Genomic DNA, 22,268 nt, shown 5'->3' on the forward strand with positions numbered 1-22,268 from the left:
CTAATTCCTAATTGATTCCTTAAATATGACTTTGCCAATCAATCAATCCCCGGCAATGGCGCCAAAAACTATGCTGTCTTTCAGAGGGTGTGCACAAAACAATGCACAAAACTTTAAGTTTGGAAATTAGTGTCAAGTGGGCACCATAATTTAAATTTATAAACCGCTTAACACCTATACTATAGAGTATGAGTGAGAATGGATCGTCCCAAGGGATTGAGGTGTCGTACTAGGTTTGGGAATCAAAATTAGGGTTAGTAGGTCGAGTGATCAAAATAGTGGTTGGTTAGTTGAATTAAACTAGATGCAAATTAAACTAAAGTAAACAATAATGCAATAAGGAGAATAAAAAAGAGAGAGATCTAGGGGTTTAAAGATCACCACTAAGAATACTTTTCTACACCTTTAATGAATGATTAATGAGGGGAAGAACATGTATTGCAACAAAGTGTGTGTGTGTGGTTGTTTCAACAAGCATGGATGACAAATTAAGCATATATTGTCTAAACAACATTGTGGATAGCACAACATATCAAATTAAGCCATTAATCCTTTCTTTAAGCTCACAACCCAAACACATCACAAGGTTAGAGATATATGTTACTTGCTTTCATAAGTATGGAACATCAACAACAAGCACGGATTGTCCTCCCATTTCACAACTACACTACAACTAAGCTAATAACATGAAATTAAACTAATTAAACTAAGGAAGAGGTACAATCCATCAAGAAATGAGTACGAACTATCAAATAAACCATAAGAACATGACATTAACCACTATGTCTTGACAATCTCTAGATCTATAACATCAATACACATAGACATGCATCAATAACACAAGAAATAAAGACAAACACATGAACATCTATTCTAGCATACATAGACATATGGATAGAATGAAATGATCAATTGGAAACATTAAACCACATAAATCATTGAATAAACAAGATCTATATATATATAAGTGTCAAGACATGAATCACAATACAAATCCCCTCATAAATACATAAATCAAGAAGTAGAAAGCATACTTAGGGCTAACTCTAGCCCCAAGAGGATGTCTAGCCACTCATGGATGATGTCCTCCAACCCTCGAGGGCAAGCTCTATGGAAGAAATCTGCTCCTTAGTTGATGAAGAGTCTCTAATGGTGTCTCTAGCCTCCTCCTCTCCTTTGCTTCCTCACTAAGTATATCTTTTCTAAGTATGTGTCTATGTGTAAAAGTGGCTCATATTCCTTATATAGGTAGGTCAAAAATCACCTAAATGAGCTAGGCTCGTACACCAATAATCCTCTAATGATTGGATATGAGACACTTTTAATGAGCTGGAATTTGAAATTTTCTCGGGATTTGGGAAGTTCGATCGATCGAACTTGAGGTGAAATCGATCGAACATGGCTGGGATCTATCGAATTGAAGCTGGATCGATCCTCAATGGCGGTGCCTTTTTGGATAAAAACAAATCTGAGATATTTTGAAGATATTTTTGGTAAAAGGACAAAAGTTGTTGGTAGGGTCGTATAGCTGGATAAGATCTAGCATGTGGATAAGGACAAGGAAGTTCGATCGATCAGAGAATGATGTTGGATCAATCGAACTTATGGGATCTCTAAAGATGACATCATAGCCTGAATCTATCTTGAAGTGCTGAGATTGATGAAAGTTGGATCGATCAAACTTTTCTTGAGATCAATCGAAGTTGCTGAAATTCACCTTTTGCTTCCTTTTGCTCTACTTTGCTCCTTTCTTTGATTCATCCCAGAATTGCTTCATTTATGCTCTTATTTGGCTGAGTTAGCTTATTTTGGGGATAAGTACCTAAAAATGGAAATAACACGAAATCAATTTAAAGTGGGAAAATAAGATAGATAAAGGTTCTAGAATACCTAAACTTAAGGGTTTAAATACGCACTTTTTAGCGCTCATCAGATCTCATTTCTCTTGAGCCGATTCACTCTGTAGTTTATTTTCTCTTATTTACCTTATATCTCGTTTAAGGTATGTAGGGATTCTTTTTAGCTAAATAATAAATAATAATAAAATGGTGATATTAGGAATACAAATACGAAGGAAAATAGAGGAGATGCTCAGTGTAGGAGGAGGAGAAAAAGACCAACTATCAAAATAAAGATGGTGGTAGGGCATGTATACAATATCTTATGACAGCTTCCTCTTTTGTGGGTTGGTTATTCATTCATAGGACAGTGCTATTTATAGATCTGGATTCCATTGGTTATTATCCAGTCGTCCCTTCCGTGCATGGCTCCTCGCATGCATTACTCCCAATCTGGATTACCTGAGTAATCCTGGAGATTTAGGAGTCTGAAGGGTCTAATCCTTTAGACTGGTCGTGGGTTGGTCAAGCCTGACACAGCATTAATTGTGATTTTAAGGTTTGCTGTCATGACATGTATAATTCCATCATCTTGCTAATTGGGCCTTACTGAGAGCGAAGGCACCTCTTGACTTCTCATCCACCAATCCAAGATCCTCCTAAGTTTCCCAAACATAGATCGCCTATAGCCGGAAAGGCCCTACCTTCGTTTCGTACTATATGCGATCTTTTAATAACGCGCCCCTTGGGGCTTCAATCCTTTAAAGTAATGTTACCTATTGCAATACCAAGGCTTAAAGTGCTCGAAGTTTGATCTTTTAAGGCTTGATGGGCCTGGCTCGATGCCAGGGCTTAGGGTGCTCGAGGGTTGGCTTCACAAGGCTTGAGGGGCTTGGAGTGGTGCCAGGGCTTAGGATGCTCGAGGGTTGATTCCTTGAGGTTTAATGGGTCTGGGGCGACGCCAGGGCTTAAAGTGCTCAAGGATTAGTTCCTCAAGGCTTGATAGGCCTAGAGTGATACCAGGGCTTAGGGTGCTCGAGGCTTGATAGGCCTGGAGTGGTGCCAGGGCCTAGGATACTCAAGGATTGATTCCTCAAGGCTTAATGGGCCTGGGGCGATGCCAGGGCTTAGGGTGCTCGAGGATTGGTTCCTCGAGGCTTGATGGGCCTGGAGCGGTACCAGGGCTTAAGGTGTTCGAGGATTGGTTCCTCGAGGCTTGATGGGCCTAGAGCAGTGCCAGGGCTTAGGGTGTTCGAGGATTGATTCCTTGAGGCTTAATGGGCCTGGGGCTATGCCAGGGCTTAGAGTGCTCGAGGTTTGACCTTTCGAGGCTTGGTGGGCCTGGAGCGATGCCAGGGCTTAGGGTGCTCGAAGGTTGGTCCCTCGAGACTTTTGACTTTTCAAATCGCCACGAGGGATTTGGCTGGCATCATTTTGACTTATCAACGTGCCAAGTCAGCCTTCAATAAATGACACCTATATTTTATCCCCCTGCACGTGTGGTGATTCGTATTATATTACTGCGCATGCAGGGTTAGACAGCTAGGTCATTTATATCTTCGAGAAGATTGAAGGGACGCGAGCCTGAAAGGTCGCCTCTAGTCATTAATTGATAAGTGCTTAAATGTTGCACATTTCAGCACCTAAGCTAGGGTATTTCAGTCTTTGCATCTATCTTAATTTCATGTTTTAGTCCTAATTTATGTTTACGTGTATTTTAGGGCAATAAAGTTAAAATGAGCTAAGAACAGTCCATTAAAGCCTTTTTGGAGTTAAGCAAAGATATTCAGAAAAAGTTCAGAAAATGACAAAAAGAGGTCGTAGCTCATTGCTCGTATAGTGTGTTTATTCTTTGAAAGCGGTCAATCTCGGGCCTTTGATGATGTTCCCAACCCAAAGATGAAGAAGCAAACCAATTAGCCTGAAGCCAAAATGGAGCTAAATAAGGCTTGAAGGAAATTTCCAACTCTGGGGGAGCGAGGCCCAAAACACCTGGCTAATATTCCATATGGTAGGTGAAAGTATAGCAAACCCTACAAGAGTTAGAATGATTTCAATTGCATGAGGGGCAGTGGTCCTATTCGTTACTTGAGTTGACTAATGATTGGGGCCCGTCAGTCAGTGTCCGAAACAGTTTGGGCTGGGAAAAGCTCAGTGATGGTAGCTGGACCAATGCGCTTGGTGATGCGGATCTGAGTCATGTCATCTGCAATTGTTAGTTTAGAAGCTAACGTTGCAAATGCATCTGGGTACCTATTATTGGAACGAGGTACATACAAGAACCGAACAGAGGAGAATCTAGTGAGGAGCCTTTGAATAATGGTACGATAAAATGCGAGCGAAGGCTCACGTATGGCGTACTCGCCCGTCACCTGCTTAACAACTAGTTTGGAGTCTACGCATATGCATAATCTTGAGATGCCCTTGTCAAAGGCTGCGAGGAGGCCAAGAATGAGTGCTTCATACTCGGCTTCATTATTAGAACAGCGAAAAGCAAGCTTAAAGGCCTCTGTAATGTGTTGAGTTGGAGAGGTGAGGATGATACCTGCCCCTCCTCCCTTGCTGGTGGAAGACCCATCAAAAGTAAGTTACCACTCACTGTGACTATCTTGGATGGCAGCAACCTGGAGTTCGTCAAGGGGCAATGCGTCATCGAAGGGCTCATGCCTCTGTTCGGGGAACTGTGCGAGCAAATCTGCTAAAGATTGGCTCTTAATACCCCGTGATGCAAAGCATGTAATATCGAACTCTGACAGAGCTAAGAGCCATCGCGACGCTTTACTTGAGATGATTAGCTTAGAGAGGAGGTGCCTATACGGGTCACACTTTGTAATCAAATGGACGCGATGAGCTATGAAATAGTGTCTAAATTTCTGTGTGGTAAATACAAGTGCGAGGCAATGGCGCTCGATGGCTGAATAGCGAGCCTCAGCCTCTCATACATGACGACTGAGATAATAGACTGGTCGTTCTTGCCCTTCGACTGTTTACGTGAGAAGAGCCCCAATAGACTTGTCAGTAGAGGTAAGATAGAGAAGTAAAGGCTACTCCCTGACAGGTGGGTGCATTATGGTCAAGGAGGTAAGAATGGCCTTAATCTTCTCAAAGGTTGCTTGATGAGTTATTGTCCAAAGGAATTTGGCATTGCCTTTGATCAATGTGCTGAAAGGGTGAGAGACTTCTGCAAGAGCTGGTATGAACCTATGCAAATACGAAACTTTGCCCAAAAAACTCTTGAGCTATTTGAAAGAGCAAGGGTGGGGAATATCTATAATTGCATAAGCTTTGGTAGGGTTGAGGTCGATCCCTTGGCGATGCACTGAGAAGCCTAAAAAGTTGCCGCGACTTACCCCAAACGCACACTTAAGGGGATTCATGCATAGATTGTACATGCAGCACCTTTTAAATACTTGACGTAAATCGTGAAGATGATCTTGTCGCTGTTTAGACTTCACCACCAAGTCATCGACATAGTCCTCCACCGTGTGATGCAACATATCGTGAAAAATGGCAGTCATATCTCTTTGGTATGTGGCTCTAGCATTTTTTAACCTGAAAGGCATGACGGTGTAATGGAAATTGCCAAGTGGTGTTCATAATGTAGTCTTGTGGGCATCCTCCTCAGCCATTCGTATCTGATTGTAGCCACTGTATCCATCCATGAAGGAAAAAAGTGAATGCCCAGCTGTTGCATCGACCAGTGTGTCTATGATATGAAGAGGGAAATCATCTTTTGGGCATGCCTTGTTGAGATCGCAAAAATCGACACAGATCTAGATTTGCCTATTCTTCTTCTTCACGAGAACAATATTTGCTAGCCAAGTTGGATGTAAGATTGGTCTAATGAAACCTGTGAGAAGTAAGGTTTTTATTTCTGTCTTAATCTGAAACTCGAGCTTAGGACGATAAACTCGAGGTGCTTGCTTGACGGGGCGCGGGCCTGGGATGGTACTGAGATGATGTGTCATGAGCTGGGGGTCTAGGCCTAGCATCTCTCTATAGGTCCATGCAAAGACGTCCGAAAATTCCTTCAAGAGGTAAATGAGGCTATCTCGCAACAATGAACCCAATTGCGAGGAGATAAAGGTCGTCTATGGCTCTCGTCCAACGAGAGCGAGATTGATTTCCTCAAGATCTAGAGGTTACAGTGACTACTCCTCTATAGACGTAGGCTCGCTAACTGGGCTCACTGAAGCTGAGCCCACACACCGTCATAAGCGGTAGATATATCGCCCATCCGGCAGCGTAACTCGTTTGCACTTCCGCGGGGCAGTGACCTCTGCGCTGCGATAAGGAACATATTGTTGTGGAGGGTAAAAAATACCCTGTTATACCTCGTCCCACTTGGGCAGCGGAGTACGAATGATATGCATCTTTCCTTCTTCATCCTCATCGTCTAACTCATCAAAGAAGAGGGCCTCAGTAAAGTGCGCTTCATGCTTGGCAAAGGGCTTATCTGAGCATGGAACCGTGATGACTTTATTGCCCAGAATGCCTTTGAAACTTTGGTGGTAGGTCGAGGCCACTATACCGAAACGGCGTATCCATGCCCGTCCGAGGAGTACATGGTAGGAGGTATTGGCCTTGATGACACGGAACTTGGTGGGAGCGCAAAATCTACCGACTGCTAGATCGATGTTCACGTAACCAAGGGTCTGGTGGGATTCATTGCCAAAACCATAAACTTCTATGGCCTCCTTGACCAGACGATCTTGGGGCAATCCGGCTTTTTAAAAGGTTGCCCATGGCATGATATTAATGGAGGATCCATTATCTAGAAAAGCGGGCCAAAACTCCCTACCATTGAGTTGCGCAGTGACATAGAGAGGACGATTCTGAGGAGTAGAAACCCTCTTGTCAGATTCGGAGAAAGAAATAGTCAAAGGGGTCTGTTGAGAGGTGTGCTGACTCGACGAAGCGGCTGCTCAACACTCTTCTTCACTGTGTTGTGCTTGAACCTTTGACTGCATGGGATTGGTTTCTTCCAACTCATCATAATACGTGACCACGGCCACACCACGATGACGAGGATACGAATTGCATCGTACATCCTTTGGCACGGTCAACTCGAGATCACCACCCTCGAGTTGTTATTAAAAAATTCGCCTCAAAGTCCTACAAGCGCTTGTTAGATGTGTAGTGGCTTGATGGAAGATTTAGAAATTTGGTTTAGCACGATCCTGCGCGGTTGGCTCTTTGTAAGGAACAGGTAGCACCACTATGCCATGCTTGACCCATTGTTCAAGGGTGTTGGCGACTTCTTCCATACACATTAGGAATGGAGGGGGATCATTAACTCGCTCAACCCGAGATCCCTTGGCTCTGGCATCTACTTTGCAACACTTTTTTGCTCTGTCATTGCGAGGAGCAGTCGGTGTGTCCTTACGAGTTACCTGTCCAGCGACCTTTGCTTTGGGAGGCGCGAGGTCCTTGCAAATGTTTCGTACAGCTGTGGTGAGATTGCTGAAGCGGTTGAGTCCCAAATTGACCAAATGTATCCTATAAGTCTTGATCATGCCCTGTATGCAAATATCAACCAGATCCCTTTCGCTGCTACCCTCGAAGCATTCCCTCGCACGGGCTTGGAAGCGAGAGATGAACTTAAGGGGCTCCTCGTGAGGTTCTTGTGTTTCTTTGTTGAGGGAGAGGGTGGTGACCCTCTCGATGGCTTGGCCAAACTTGTCATGAAACTTCTGGGAGAGCTGTTGCCAAGTGGTAATCGAGTCTGGCTCGAGACTTCAAAACCATCGGTACGCGAGCCCTGTGAGAGACTTAGAGAATTCTCGAAGGCGTAGGATCTCGTCATGACTATGCTGCCTTAGAGATTCTACGAATCTCTGCAAGTGTTCATCGGCATCCCCTTTGACACCGTCATACTTGGGAAATTTTGGGATGATGTACTTCTGTGGGTATGGCGTCTGAGCAAGGCTTTTTAGGTACGGAGGCTCCGTACACAATACTAACGCATGTGCATCGGACGGGGCATGCTTCATGAAGAAATCACGTAGCATGGATTCAGTGACATACTCTGGGGAAGGGTTTGTCGACGGAACAGCTTGAACCGGGGTGGGCTTTGGGGCTGCCTGGGCCTGCGTCGGCAGATACCACAATGGTGGCATATGAGTGGATGAACTGCCTGGCTGGTCATGCTCAGGCAGGGCCACCCTAGTGGGAGAAGCAGTTCTGGCCCGTGCACTTTGCATAATCAAGGCTTTTAATCTGTCAAGGTGGTCGTTAAGTTCACGGTTGGACTACAACAACTCCTCATGAACGGAAGGGGCTGTTAAGCTTTTCGGCATTGTGACATGTGGTGCACGAACATTGGAAGAACGTGATGGCGCCTGGGACTGGAGGGGAGAGTCACCACCTCCTCCAACAGAGGGTTCTGAATACTGAGTTAGCATCTCCTGTGATTCCATCTGCTTGTACTGATATCCCCAGCGGAGTCGCCAAAATGTAGGGGTTCTTTTTAGCTAAATAATAAATAATAATAAAATAGTGATATCAAGAATACAAATACGAAGGAAAACAGAGGAGATACTCAGTGTAAGAGGAGGAAAAGAAGACCAACTATCAAGATAAAGATGGTGGTAGGACAAGTATACAATATCTTATGACAGCTTCCTCTTCTATGGGTTGGTTATTCCTTCATAGAATAGTGCTATTTATAGATCTGGATTCCATTGGTTATTATCCAGTGGTCCCTTCCGTGCATGGCTCCTCGCATGCATTACTCCTAATCTGGATTACGTGAGTAATCATAGAGATTTAGGAGTCTGAAGGGTTTAATCCTTTCCTCGAGCCTTATCCTATATTGCCATGTCACTTCTCCTTTAATCAGGGGCATTAAATGTTGTTTGGCCGTCGGTTGGTCAAGCCTGACACAGCATTAATTGTGATTTTAAGGTTTGCTGTTACGACATGTATAATTCCATCATCTTGCTAATTGGGCCTTACTGAGAGCGAAGGCACCTCTTGACTTCTCATCCACCAATCCAAGATCCTACTAAGTTTGCCAAACATAGATCGCCTATAGCTGCAAAGGCCCTACCTTCGTTTCATACTATACGTGATCTTCTAATAGCGCGCCCCTTGCGGCTCCAATCCTTTAAAGTAATGTTGCATGGTGTAACACCAAGGCTTAGAGTGGTCAAAGTTTGATCTTTCAAGGGTTGATGGGCCTGGCTCGATGCCAGGGCTTAGGGTGCTCGAGGGTTGGCTTCCCGAGGCTTGAGAGGCTTGGAGCGGTTTCAGGGCTTAGGATGCTCGAGGGTTGATTCCTTGAGGCTTAATGGGCCTGGGGTGATGCCAGGGCTTAAGGTGCTTGAGGATTAGTTCATCGAGGCTTGATAGGCCTGGAACGGTACCAGGGCTTAGGGTGCTCGAGGATTGGTTCCTGGAGGCTTGATGGGCCTGGAGCGGTGCCAAGGCTTAGGATGCTCGAAGATTGATTCCTCAAGGCTTAATGGGCCTAGGGCGATGCCAAGGCTTAGGGTGCTCGAGGATTGGTTCCTCGAGGCTTGATGGGCCTGGAATGGTACCAGGGCTTAGGGTGCTCGAGGATTGGTTCCTTAAGGCTTGATAAGCCTGGAGCGGTACCAGGGCTTATGGTGCTTGTGGATTGGTTCCTCAAGGCTTGATGGGCTAGAGTAGTGCCAGGGGTTAGGGTACTCGAGGATTGATTCCTTGAGGCTTAATGGTTCTCTGGCTATGCCAGGGTTTAGAGTGCTCGAGGTTTGACCTTTCGAGGCTTGGTGGGCCTGGAGCGATGCCAGGGCTTAGGGTGCTCGAAGGTTGATCCCTCAAGACTTTTGACTTTTTAAATCACCACGAGGGATTTGGTTAGCATCATTTTGACTTGTCAACATGCCATGTCAGCCTTCAATAAATGACACCCACAAGGTACATCTGGGAAAAAATGGTGGAATTACTAGGTAAGAGAAAGCATACACAGATATATATCTCTTCTAGTTCTCACCGACGAACTCACTTCGAAGCTCAATTTTGAGCTCTCACCAGCATTCACGGAGAAAATAAGACTGACAGCGAGCCCACTTCAAAACTTAGTTTCGAACTGTACGTAGCTTCCATCAGTTCCGGCGTTCGATTTTAGTTCGGCAAGTTCCTACCCAACGGTAAACAAGAGCTATAGCAACGAACTTAGACAGACCAAAAAGGGCAAGATCCATTAGTTTTGGAATAGTGACTTTAAGTGCAGTGAGTCTTTCTTGTTTTAGACCTATTTCTGTGATGGCATGCAAACCAGTTGAGTCTAGCAAAGACAAACCCAGGTTGAGTCTGGCAAAGACAAACCCATTCCGATGACGGCAAACTAATTGTAGATCGGTGACTATAGACCTGAAAAGCTCGACCATATGGAGAATAACTTGCCTTGGGCTGTACGTGGTGATTAAGATGGAGCTGTGAATCGATTGCGACTTGGCCTCGGTGAGAGCTACCCGAAAAGAGACGATGAAGGTCTAAGAGAGTTTAAAGAGAGAAATGGGTTTATAGAGAGAGTTTAGGACTCTCTCCGGCGTTCATGGGTTTGCAAATCTTCGTTCATTTCATTGTCTTTCTCCTCTACTTTCTCTCTCTAAAAATGGTGGCGAGAATGATGAAATAGACATCGTGGCCGCCTGCAACGGCGGAGACAAGGAAGTTTCAAGTGAAGCTAAAACCAGTGAGGCTCGAGGGATTCAATGTCAAATTAGAAGAGAATTTGGAAAGAGCAAAAGTAATGGTGATTGAGATGAGATGGAAAGAAGGACCCAAGGGTGTTTTGGTTTCGTTCTAGCAAATGGTCTTCATCAATGTTGAGACCATTTTATTTTATTATTATTGATGAAGCTTTTCGGTAGCAAATGGTCTTCGGCTTAAGAAAACATCGGCTCTCTCAAAACCACACCGAACAGTAGCTGGCCATGGTGAAGATGATAAAAAATATATATATAAAAACTAAGGATATTATCAAAATTTTACACTTATGGAATTTTATATCTTTTATAATAAATTAATAATTTAGGGGTAAATTAGTAATTGTGTCCCTCTGTTGGTCGGAAATTAGCCTCCGGTGACCGAAAAGTATTGTCAAGTGGGCAATATGCAACATTTCTATAGTTGAGGGGCTGACTTGCTCCAAAAAATAGTTTAGGGGGGCATTACGCAACAATGGTATAGTTTAGGAGGTTTTTGCTCTTTGCCTAAATTGTATTAAAAAAATTAGGAGTAAATGAGTCAATTCATATGTGTTAGTGCCCAAAAAGTAATTTGGGATATAAATAAAAGTTAAAACCAAAATATTCACCTAGGTGAGATTTGACCTAACCTGAAGGGGGTGTCAGTGTAAATTGCCCTTCAATCTATATATATACCTGTTGCCCAAGAATTGACTCTAGAGGGGGGTGAATAGAGTCAATGGCCAATTTTCACAATTTATAAATATGATTACTAACTAGTCTCTTAAAATAATTATGCAATAACCAAATGAACTTGATAATCAATTCAAAGTATAAAAGTAAAAGAGATAGGGAAGAGAAATTGCAAACAATAACTCGGCGATTTTAGCGAGGTTCGGAAACTCTTACTCCTCGGCTTATGACCCCTCTTGAAACTTCCTAATCCACTATAGCTTCTCCTTACGGGTGGAGAGCAAACCTTTACATGAAGCAACTCCTTACTTCGCCTTGCTAAGAGAACAATCTTCCCTTAGTCTTCCTTTGGGTCACACCAACCCGGTGGGTCAAACCAACCCATTACAATTGACAGTAATATGAACAATGAAGTACAAGAAATATCTCTCAAAGATTGATGTACAAATTTAGCTCTCAACTAGAGTATATATGAATATCAATGAAGCTTAAACTTTATAAATTAAATGAATGAGAGAAGATGAAATATATGAAGAATATAAGATCTTATGAATTCAATAGAATCTCTCAAGTGTATAATAGAGCAAAAACTCTATGAAGATTAAAACAAGAGCAAAAGCCCTTTTAATCTTTGCTAGAATCTCTCAAGATAGAATAAGAGTGAATAAGAGAGATGAAGAGAAGATTTGAGAACAAAAGCTCTCTTTAATGCAATGTGAAGGCTTTCAAATGATGTCTCTTGATTATTAAGACATTCCCCACTCTATTTATAGAGTTTGCAAGCTCAATATAGCTGTTAGGAGTTAAATGCACAAAGGTCGAGGAGAAAAGAGCTGTTACATTTTGAAATCTGCTGATTCGACAGGAACCGGTCAACGTATGCTCCAAACCGGTCGACGTATGCATCAAACCGGTCGTCGTATGTAATCTCGTCCTTGAATTTTGCTACTGCCTAGATACCGGTTGACAGTTGCATTAAAGTAAATGTCTTTACTTTAATTTATATGTCCATTTACTTTAAGTTTACAATGTAAATAAGGAAGTACCTCCAATTTGGATTCAATAAAAAATACTAGAAAATTAAAATCCAACTAAATCAAAATGTAGAAATTCAGTTTTAATACAAATTTGGATTTCCGACAGTTTTGGTAAAATTGAATCCTTATGTAGACCAATGTAGACTTGGTCAAAAATTCTGATAAAATCAGTTTAGGTTAGTTTAAGTATAAAGAGTTATTACCGGGAAAAATTATTTTGAAATAATCATTATTTCAAAAATTCATTTTTCACACTTAGCCAAAAACACAGTTTTTCATGACGCACATTCTGGGGTCCGAATGTTCGTTACCAACTCATGGTAATGAAGGCTTCTCATGCCTTAATTGTTGACCAATATGAATTATATGATTGATGTGCATGGTCTTAGCATTTCTAGCACAAATGATGAGTTCTTTCAAAGCATATGCAAGCTTGAACTAACTCACTCTTTAGCAATGACTTCATGTGCAATTGTATATGAATGAAGTGCATAGTCTATTGCTAATGGATATAGGAGCATACGAATGATGATATTGTAATGACCCGGTCATTTTCTTCCTTTTCCCTTTTTCTTCAAATTTTGCGGATAAATTTTTTTTTCATTATCTTTTCCTTTTCGGGTTCGATTTCCAGCCTCTTAGTGTCGTCTCGAGTGTTCGAAAATGGTTTCTGAGACTCTTTCCTTTGGATTGACAACTTCTTTTAAGGACCGAGTCATTTCCACATTTTTTTGTTTTTTGACACTATTCATTTTCCGTCTTTTCCTTATTTCGTCCTCTTCTCGTTTTTCACTTTTACTTACATAACCTCATTTTTTATGCTCGGATTTGATTCCGGTTTTGCATACGTTCATGATATTTAAATTCCATGACATCTACATTTTTACTTTTGTAGAAATGCATATTAAATGCTTACTTTCTTTGTAAAAGTCATGAAAACAAGACTTTTTGCAATTATCCATAACTTGAGAGGTTTTTGGGTAATTAAATAAAGTAATTATTTTTCGTCTTAGGGACCATTTTGCAAATTAAATTGAAAGATATTTTTAAAAAGGACCTTTTTGTAATTTTCGAAAAATGTGACAAGTGTCACATTCCTATGGTGCCACTTGTTGATTTTGTAGTGGAACCACTTGGAGGCTTAATCTCATGACACATGAAGGTTGGAGATTCACCCACTTGTTGTCCTAGGATTGGTGCACTTGTTGTCATGGATGGTTGACAAGTGTAGGGTTAATATTTAATCTTGGAAGCTTACTTGGATTCATGACAAGTGTAGGATTCACATTTAGTCTTGCATTAATGTGTGTGTGAGAGGTAGTGCAAGAGCACCTAATGAGTGGAGAAGCCCACCAATTTAGCTTAGGGTTTACACATTTTAATTCATTTATCACTTTCCTCTCAAGAGCCCTAAGGAAGCCACCATTGGAGAAAAGCTTGACTAGTAGCTTTGACTTCATTTTTGGTGCCCTTTCATTCACCTTAGAACTTTGAACTTGGAATATTTTTTGTTCCCCTCATCCTCCTCTTCAAAACCCTTGAAGGATCTAGTCTAACTCCTAGTTTTACTTTGGTATCTAGAAATTCAATTCTCTAGTAAGGTATTGATCTATTATTTTGAAGTATTTTTATGTCATTATTGAGTGTTTTACACGCATGGAAGAGAAGGACTTGTATTTTTTCCTTAAACTATTTTAACTTGAAATTAATCTTGTCAAATTAAATATATAATATGAAAATATACTCAATTAGCTTTCATTTAGTTTTGGTTTCACATAATTTGGATTTAAAATGAATTAGTTATGAATTTTTGAAGTTGCAAGCTAGTTGCTGGAAATTTGAAGCTTTTCCTTTTCAGTCCGGAAATGAATTTTTTATATAGAGTTGTGATACTTCAATTGCCTTGAAATTTTTACTGGAACTTCTTCCATGGGTTTTACACTACTTAGAATTTTTTCACGATTTTAGAGCATTTTTAATTTTTTTTTAAAATCCGAAACTATCTGCTGTCCATGTTTTTATTGCAGCTGGAAAACATATTTTTAGATGATTTATTTCACTAACCTTTTGACATTGGATCATGGCTTAAATCTCCAATTTTACACTCTCATATGTTTACTTCCAAAATAAATTAGTTTTACCCAATTTGGATGTCAAATGAATTTTTCATGAATTTTCAAAGTTGGAAGCTACAGGCTGAAAATGTGTTTTCTGGGCAGAAATTGTTTCAAAGTTGTGGGGCAAAACTGTTTCAATTGGGAAGATATTTTGTTAAAATAAATTTATATTATCAAATTAAAGTGTTTAAGCTTTCATTGGGCTTTGGATTCATTCAATTTGGGTTAGAATTAAATTTTTTATGAATTTTACAAGTTGAAGGTAGCAAGCTGAAAAATCTGTTTTGCGGACCGAAAATTTGGGGCGATTTCATTTCAGTGGTAATTGAGATTTTCATTCCAATTAAGGTAGGAAATATTTTAGGATTATTTGTGTGTTGTATTGTGTGTTTGCCATGATTATACAACATATATGTATGCCTTGTATCAAATCTAGAAAGTTAGTAATTTTTATTTCTTCGTATAAGATTTAAAATTTATGATGATGTATAACTTTGATTTGAATTGTAACATGCTAGGAAATTATGCTTAGATATGTTGGTTAACATATATTAAATTTGGATCATTTGATTAAGAATTACAACTTTTATTTAATATTTATCTTTAGTGAAAGTTTAATTCACATGGTTGTATCAAGCATTAAATCAAGTTGTAATGTGGTATTTAAATAGGCCTTGCCATGTTCTCTAACATAGATTAAATTGAGGGCATTTGGAATTGTTTAAAAATCTAGAGGAAATTAATTAATTAGCTTGATTAATTTTGTTTTAAGTGTTTTAATCACTTAACTTGTCATTTGATGTTATATATATGATGACCATGACATGTCTTTCAATATATATTAAATTGAGGTTATTTGGATTAACTTGGAATTTAGAGAATTTAACTATTTATGTTTAATTAAATTCTACTTTATTACTCCATGGATTTAATTGCAATTTGGAAGTTGTTTCTATATTTAAATCATGGATTTGGATTTGATGTATGTTCACTTGATTACTTTTGAGCATTGGATAACATAGTTGTTATTTTTATATTCATGAGAATATGTTTTTCCTTATTGAATATATTGTTGCTATGTGTAAGGAATTGCACACTTTGTATTTGACATCTTACATGCCATAGTAGTTGTGAATTTTGAGCATGTATTGTATAAGTTTCCAAAATTTGGATTGTGCTTGGTAAATAGTTGATATCATGTATATGCATGTTGATATATATACGTTGTTGCACAATTTGTTGATTTTGGAAATTTGGGGATGTCGTTGTTTGGCTACGGCTAGGACTTGGTTCTAGTTTAGGGGATTGTCCCTCTATATAGTCTAGTGCGCACATAGGGAGGTTACCTATGGGCTAGTAACCCTAAAGTAACTATGTTGTCGGTCTGATCTGGCGTGACGTCCGAGTATCCACTTTGTTTGATTTCGTATTTCATTTCAAGTTGATAACTAGATGATATCGTAACTTGTTGTTCCTTATTTGATTTCTTTTATTGAGCTTAAGATGTAGCTTTGTGAAAGTATGCTTCATGCGTTGTATTGGAAGTTCCATTGTTGGTTAAATTGCATCGATATCATAATTTGTGTTTTAATGTTCAAATATAGTTTAGGAATGACCTTATAGATTCATTTTAAACATAGACGTTAGGTGGCATGACCCACACTTGTTGTTTTCGTATTTTGGATTTCAAGTTGAAGACTTTGAGAATCTATATCTTGTTGCCTTGTATAACATGTTTCCATGTTGTTTGAATTGCATGAACAATGTGATTATGATATAAATGATCTAGGTAGTTTAGGATGCTCCCTGGGTCTCATCTTGACATAGACGTTAGGTGGCATGAGCCCCTTTAACATGTTTCACCATAAGGTGATAAAATTGTAAAATGCTAGGTCGATGCATGCTCATCTCCTACGAGTAACTTTATGTTACTCACCTCTACGATATGTAAAGTGCTATGGATAAAATTGTAAAATGCTATGGATCAATCAGCACAATTCAAGTCAGATCTTCATTTGAGGATGACGCTGATGTGGCTGAGTAACTTGTATTCGTTGATTCGTATATGTAAAGTGTACGTAAGTGCACTCTTTTCAATGTATTTAACATGTATGAGATGAGGCCGGAGGCCAATGGTATGTATCTCGTTTTCTATGCACTTTTGTTTTCAAAGTTTATTATGAAAATATTGGAAAATGTTAAGTCATTGCTTTATAACTTTCGCATCGAGTGTTGGAATTTCATATCTTTTCTACCCGGACTCAGAATCAGACGATTCTTGAGTCTAATTTTGTTCATTTTTCGTTATCCTTCCAATGGTGTGCATGGCGGCACCCTTTTCAGTGAGAAATGACCATTTTGCCCTTAGTTCATCTCTTTTCGGGTTAGGCATTCTTGCTTCATTTGCTTGGCTCATTTGAGTTCCGTGGCTTCATGGAGAGTCATTTTGGGGCCTTAGGGATGACGTACATCTCTTGAGGTCATTTGGCTTCTTTCGCTTCCGCATTTCGGGTCCGTTATCGGGTCAACTTCCGGTTCATCACTAACGCACCGGGTTGAGAAATCCGGGTCGTTACAGATATGATATGCATGGTCCTATAGAGATGAGTTTCAAATGAATTCATAAATACTTTGACATTGAATCCTAAATACTTACCATCTTATCTACCATTTTCTTTACGCTTTGTCCATGATCGTGTAGGCTTTCAGGTGAACTCGCTTTCTTCCTTTCTTTGAGTTGTTTTCTTGCTTGTTGTAGTCCAAGCTATCTTTGGATGGACTTTGCATTTGGTTCCTTGCAACTTCAAGTTCCTTTGACTCCTTAACTTTCCATAGATGTGATCTTAAGTAATGGAATATTTGTAATGGTCTTTATGATCTTTGGTGCTTCATTGAGGTCATTCTTTGAATGTGAATAATCTATATAATACTCAATGTAAATATTAGTCCTTAAACACCATTAATGGTTTGTTATCATCAAAACAACTAGATTGTCCTTGGATGAAATCCTTAAGGTCAACAATACCTAATTACTTTCCTATTCGGACCCAATGCACTTAGGATATGACGTCTTTATGAGATTCTCCCCCACCTGATTCGCAATGCCTTGTTAGGGTTGGGCCACCCTGCCTACCTAGGTGGGCTACCCGAACTCTCCCGGGGCAGGTGCTTGGACCAGGTGTTTCGCGATCTGATCCCAAAGCTTAAGTTATTAGATGATGCTAACACTCAACTTGTTTATTTACCAGAGAATTAAAAACACCTAACCCATTTATACCAAATTACATTCTCATCTGGATCCGATATAGAACAAGTCCTCCTTGTAACAATAATCCTCTTAAAATTAGTAATAATCTCTTATTTGTCCAATAAATTTAATATTAAATAAGATGCATTTTATATGCATTTTAGTCAAGTGTGAAGGTTTTGATTTTTTAGATGCATATTCTATGTATTTTTAAAAATATTTTTCATTTTGAATTCAAGAAGTTGGATGGTCCAAGAATTGGATGGTCAAGTGTGAAGGTTTTGATTTTTTAGATGCATATTCTATGTATTTTTTAAAATATTTTTCATTTTGAATTCAAGAAGTTGGATGGTCCAAGAATCTAAATTGGCTAATATCTACAAAATCTAGAATTGCTACAACCCCCTTGGAATATTTTAATAAGATGAAAAATGTAATGATATATGTACTAAATTGTATACATTTTTATAATTTTATTTTCCCCTTCCATTTATATTTTATGAAACATGTTCCTATTCAATATAGCACCCTTCAAAAACATACAAAGCCATGTTTTGTAAAATTTTAAAGCCCACCACTTACATACAAATCATAACTTTCATTCAATGTTGAATTTTAAAGGAGAAAAAGAAAATGGAGTCTAATTTATAATTTAATTAAACATTTTCAAGTTTTGAACAAAATGATGTCTAAATAAATAAATAAATAAGTCAAATTCTATTTTTAAATGAATGCGAAGGAAGCTTAACGGGACCAAAAATTGAATTTGAAATTGTTATGACCCGAGTATCTTACGGTCCAATCCAAAAGAATAAAGTATTAAATGATACTAGCACTCTATTCCTATATATATATAAAATATTACTTTTCCTTTAAATGTGAGGACAAAACTTGCTGTAATGATTTATTTATATATATTTCTTAAATTAAAAATAATAAATTTAAGGTATAGTCCCTCCCTCCCTCCCAAAGCGCCAAAACCCTAACCCATTTCCTCCTCGTTCCCCCCGTTTCAATACACACTCATAAGCCCTAGAAAGCAGCATTTGTCCCAAAAACCCTAAACCCATTTGCTCCTCGTTCTCCAGCTCAAAACACACTCATAAACCCTACAAAGCAGCAGCGAGAGATGTCAGACCTCCCGGTGGAGGTAACCGCTGACATTCTATCGAGATTGCCGGTAAAACCCCTTCTGCATTTCAGGTGTGTATCAAAACCATGGCGTGCTCTGATCGACAGCCCACATTTCATCAATTTGCATCTCAATCGATCTATTGAAACCAATTCCAATCTCAGCCTCATATTTAGTGATGGTTCTCTGTACTCCATCGACTTCGACACACTCGACCGTGCCGTGATGCTCGACCACCCCGTGATGCTCGACCACCCCTTGAAGCCCAATGGGTGTAGAACTGGAGTAGTGGGCTCCTGCAACGGCTTGCTCTGTTTATCCAACAAGGACAAGGACCAAATGGTCTTGTGGAACTTTTCGACCCGAAAACACCACAAGTTACCGGTCGCACCAATAATCGAGTTCCCGCGCGGATTAGGGTTTTGGCCGTCTATAGCTTATGGGTTTGCTTATGATTCTGTCCGTGATGACTACAAGTTGGTGAGGATTGTACAGTACTGTAATGGCAAAAATGATGGTTCAGTTTATTCTGAAGTTAGGGTTTAGACTCTGAAATCGAATTCTTGGCGAAGGATTCAAGATTTCCCTTATTACCTCCCATACAACCCATTCAAGCAAGAGAATGCTGTGCTTGTTAGTGGGGCTTTGCACTGGGTTGTTTGTGGAGGACCCAACTTGGGTAAAGCAAATTTGATTGCTGCTTTTGATGTTGGGGTTGAGGAATACCGGTTGTTTCCACAGCCTGACTATTTGGATGATAAGGATTTTGGTATGAGTGTGGGGTCATTAGGAGGATGCCTTTGCATAAATTGCAATTATGCTAGAGACCGAGTTGATGTATGGGTGATGAAAGAGTATGGGGTAAAGGAATCTTGGTCTAAATTGTTTTCTGTTGAGCAGCCAAGTGTAATTTTTGAATTTCTTGATGTGAGGCCTCTAGCATATTCAAAGACTGGTGGGGAAGTACTTCTGGACCAGGACAATGCAAAGCTTTTCTGGTTTGACTTGAGAACGAAAACAGTCAAGAATGTTAGTATTCCTTGTTGGCCGGATTTCGATGAAGATCTAATTTGTGTGGGAAGTCTAGTTCCACTCCACAGTAATGGTGGATGAGATGGAAAAACCAGCAAGCACAAGAGAAGGTGAGAGCAAGAAGAAAAGAAAGGAGAGGTAATCCCAAATTAATCTTTTTGTATTCTTTTTGCTTTGCCTGTATTATGTCACTCGACGTGTTTAGTTATAGAATTTTTTTATCATTTAAATGACATGATCAGACATATTACTGGCCATTAGAATTGTTAGCTGTACTATCTGTGGATTGTGGAAATATAATTAATCTAATTACATTGCAACTGCTAAAGCTGGTATTTAATTCTCATCCTCTAGTAGTAAATTTATCTGGAGCCTAGAATTATATTGCCTTCGTTTCTGTATAATAATTTCACCTTATATATTTGTTACGTTTTATATTTGATTCCCTTTAAGATGACTTCCTGTCAAGGTTTAAGAAACTTGAAGAACAAACTTAGGAGAGAAAAGGTGGGTCATTAGATTTTGGCAGCATTTTATAATTAGTACCCGATATCTTTATCACTATTTTTTCCTGGGCAATTAGTCCCTCGTATCTTTGTCTTTAAACTTGTGTATATTGGCTACTTGAAGTCTAATGGTGTTGTGTCTTATAGGAGATATTCTACTTAGTATGGGAACAATGATGGGATTGAGTAATTAATGCTATAGGGATGGACATATGAGAAGAACAATTTAATACAATGTTACTTATAAAACCTAATCGATCATGCTGCTCGTCTTAAATATCTAATATGCAAAATTGTGTTACTATTAGGATTGATGCTGGACCAGGGCAGTAGTTTGGAATGTTATAAAGTTTGCGGGTGGACAGAAAGAAAGAAGATTTAAGGATTTCTTCATACGTAGTAATATATTATATGCTTTTTCACTTATAAAAAAAATTATATTATGTGCTTTTTTCGTAAAGACAAGTTATATTGTCAAAAATATATCCATTTTGTTTTTTTTCTTTTTGGTATTAACAGCTACGGGCTTGCTTGGTTCTGTTTTCTGAAAACAGTTCTCAATAACTCAAAAAATTGGCCTTTTTATAACTAAGCAGAGCTTTTGTACATTCAGTTATCTGAAAACAGATAGCTGTTCTCAGAAAAATGAACCAAGCAGGCCCTATGTTTACTATAGTTTTGAGATTTGGCACCTTATGTAGTTGAATATTTTCATGTTTATTTATATATTGCAGCTTCTTAAGTTTGTTCAATTTTTCATCCATCTGATATGCCAATGATATTTGATTTAATGAGGGTGTGAACGAATTGTTAAGAGAGTAAAAGGGCATTGTTTATATCAGAATTACTTTTTTATGGGATAAATGAAGGTTGGTCATTATTTCGTGTCCCTTAAATTTATTCTTACTGGGCTTTATGATGTGAATGTGAATATTCCTTTTTTGGATTGGCGAACTGTCGATAATGTGTCTTTGGTTATGAATTCAATACTTTTGACTTCGCCCAAACAGGACTTTTTAGCAGACATCATCTTCAAATTTTTAGTTGATGTCTTTGACATCCAAATATATCGAATTTATGAATATCAAATGATTTTGTTTCATTTTTTTTTTTTTTGGTTCTTATGAAATTTGAATTATCTTTGTACCTTTAATGGTTAAATGATAATAAACTAGTAATATTTCATATTCTTTTGCCCATATTTTTGTGTAACAACAGCCAAAAGTACAGCTATAATATTCTTCTGAATTCTTTTGCCCGAATTCCAGAATATCTATTGCAATGGAACCTGGATCGATTTAGGAGGTGCTAGTGTTGACATGGATTTAAATTTGAAACTCTATCTAAAAGCAAGATGAGCCAGAGTCACCTTGCTGTATACTTATTCTTGTTATATTACGAAGGATGCTCCTGTGAGGTACTTTATATTTACCTGCTTGGATTAGATTAGTACAATGTATTGCTCTCTATTTCATTCCTCCTGCTCTTTTATTAAATGTAATTATAGAGGAAGGAAACTTGGAGGAAAGTGTGATCTTGGCATCGTGACTGCTTTATTATGTTGATTCTTCCTAAAGTTAAATGATGACTTGTTGATTCTTATCTGTTTAATCGTTGCATAATTAATCGCACTGGTTCTTAGCTGTATTTGTTCCATTCTAACATGTTATTGGTTTGAGGAAATGCATTTTTATCTAATTTTGTTAAAATGAAATAATTAGTTAAGTGTACTCTAAATTATAGAAGGCAATCTCAAATTGTAAATAGCAACTGTTATATTGTTTTCATATAATTAGGTTCTATTATTGAAAGAATGTTTAGTTGTTATTTTCCAACATGTTATTATTGACACCATACTCTTCTTATAGCTGATATTAATATGCCAGGTGTCATTAATTGAAAGTAAAAGTGAAAGTATCAAAAAACTGGTCTCACCCATTTTTTTAATGGATTCAAACCCTCTATATCGCTTCCTCTATCGCCTTTGT

General features: G+C 38.9%; 1 long non-coding RNA gene across 1 annotated transcript; it reads left to right on the plus strand.

Annotated features, from left to right (window-relative positions):
- Nucleotides 1-17,829: 17,829 nt before the first annotated feature.
- On the plus strand, nt 17,830-21,891 carry LOC132295479 (uncharacterized). Its single transcript, XR_009478492.1, has 2 exons — nt 17,830-19,912; nt 21,549-21,891. It is a non-coding gene; the product is annotated as an uncharacterized LOC132295479 (long non-coding RNA).
- Nucleotides 21,892-22,268: the final 377 nt, after the last annotated feature.

This window comes from Cornus florida, unplaced genomic scaffold (genome assembly GCF_030987335.1).
Source record: "Cornus florida cultivar Cherokee Brave unplaced genomic scaffold, ASM3098733v1 CherokeeBrave_3.0.0_Hap2_Chr01, whole genome shotgun sequence".
Classification (NCBI taxonomy): Eukaryota; Viridiplantae; Streptophyta; class Magnoliopsida; order Cornales; family Cornaceae; genus Cornus; species Cornus florida.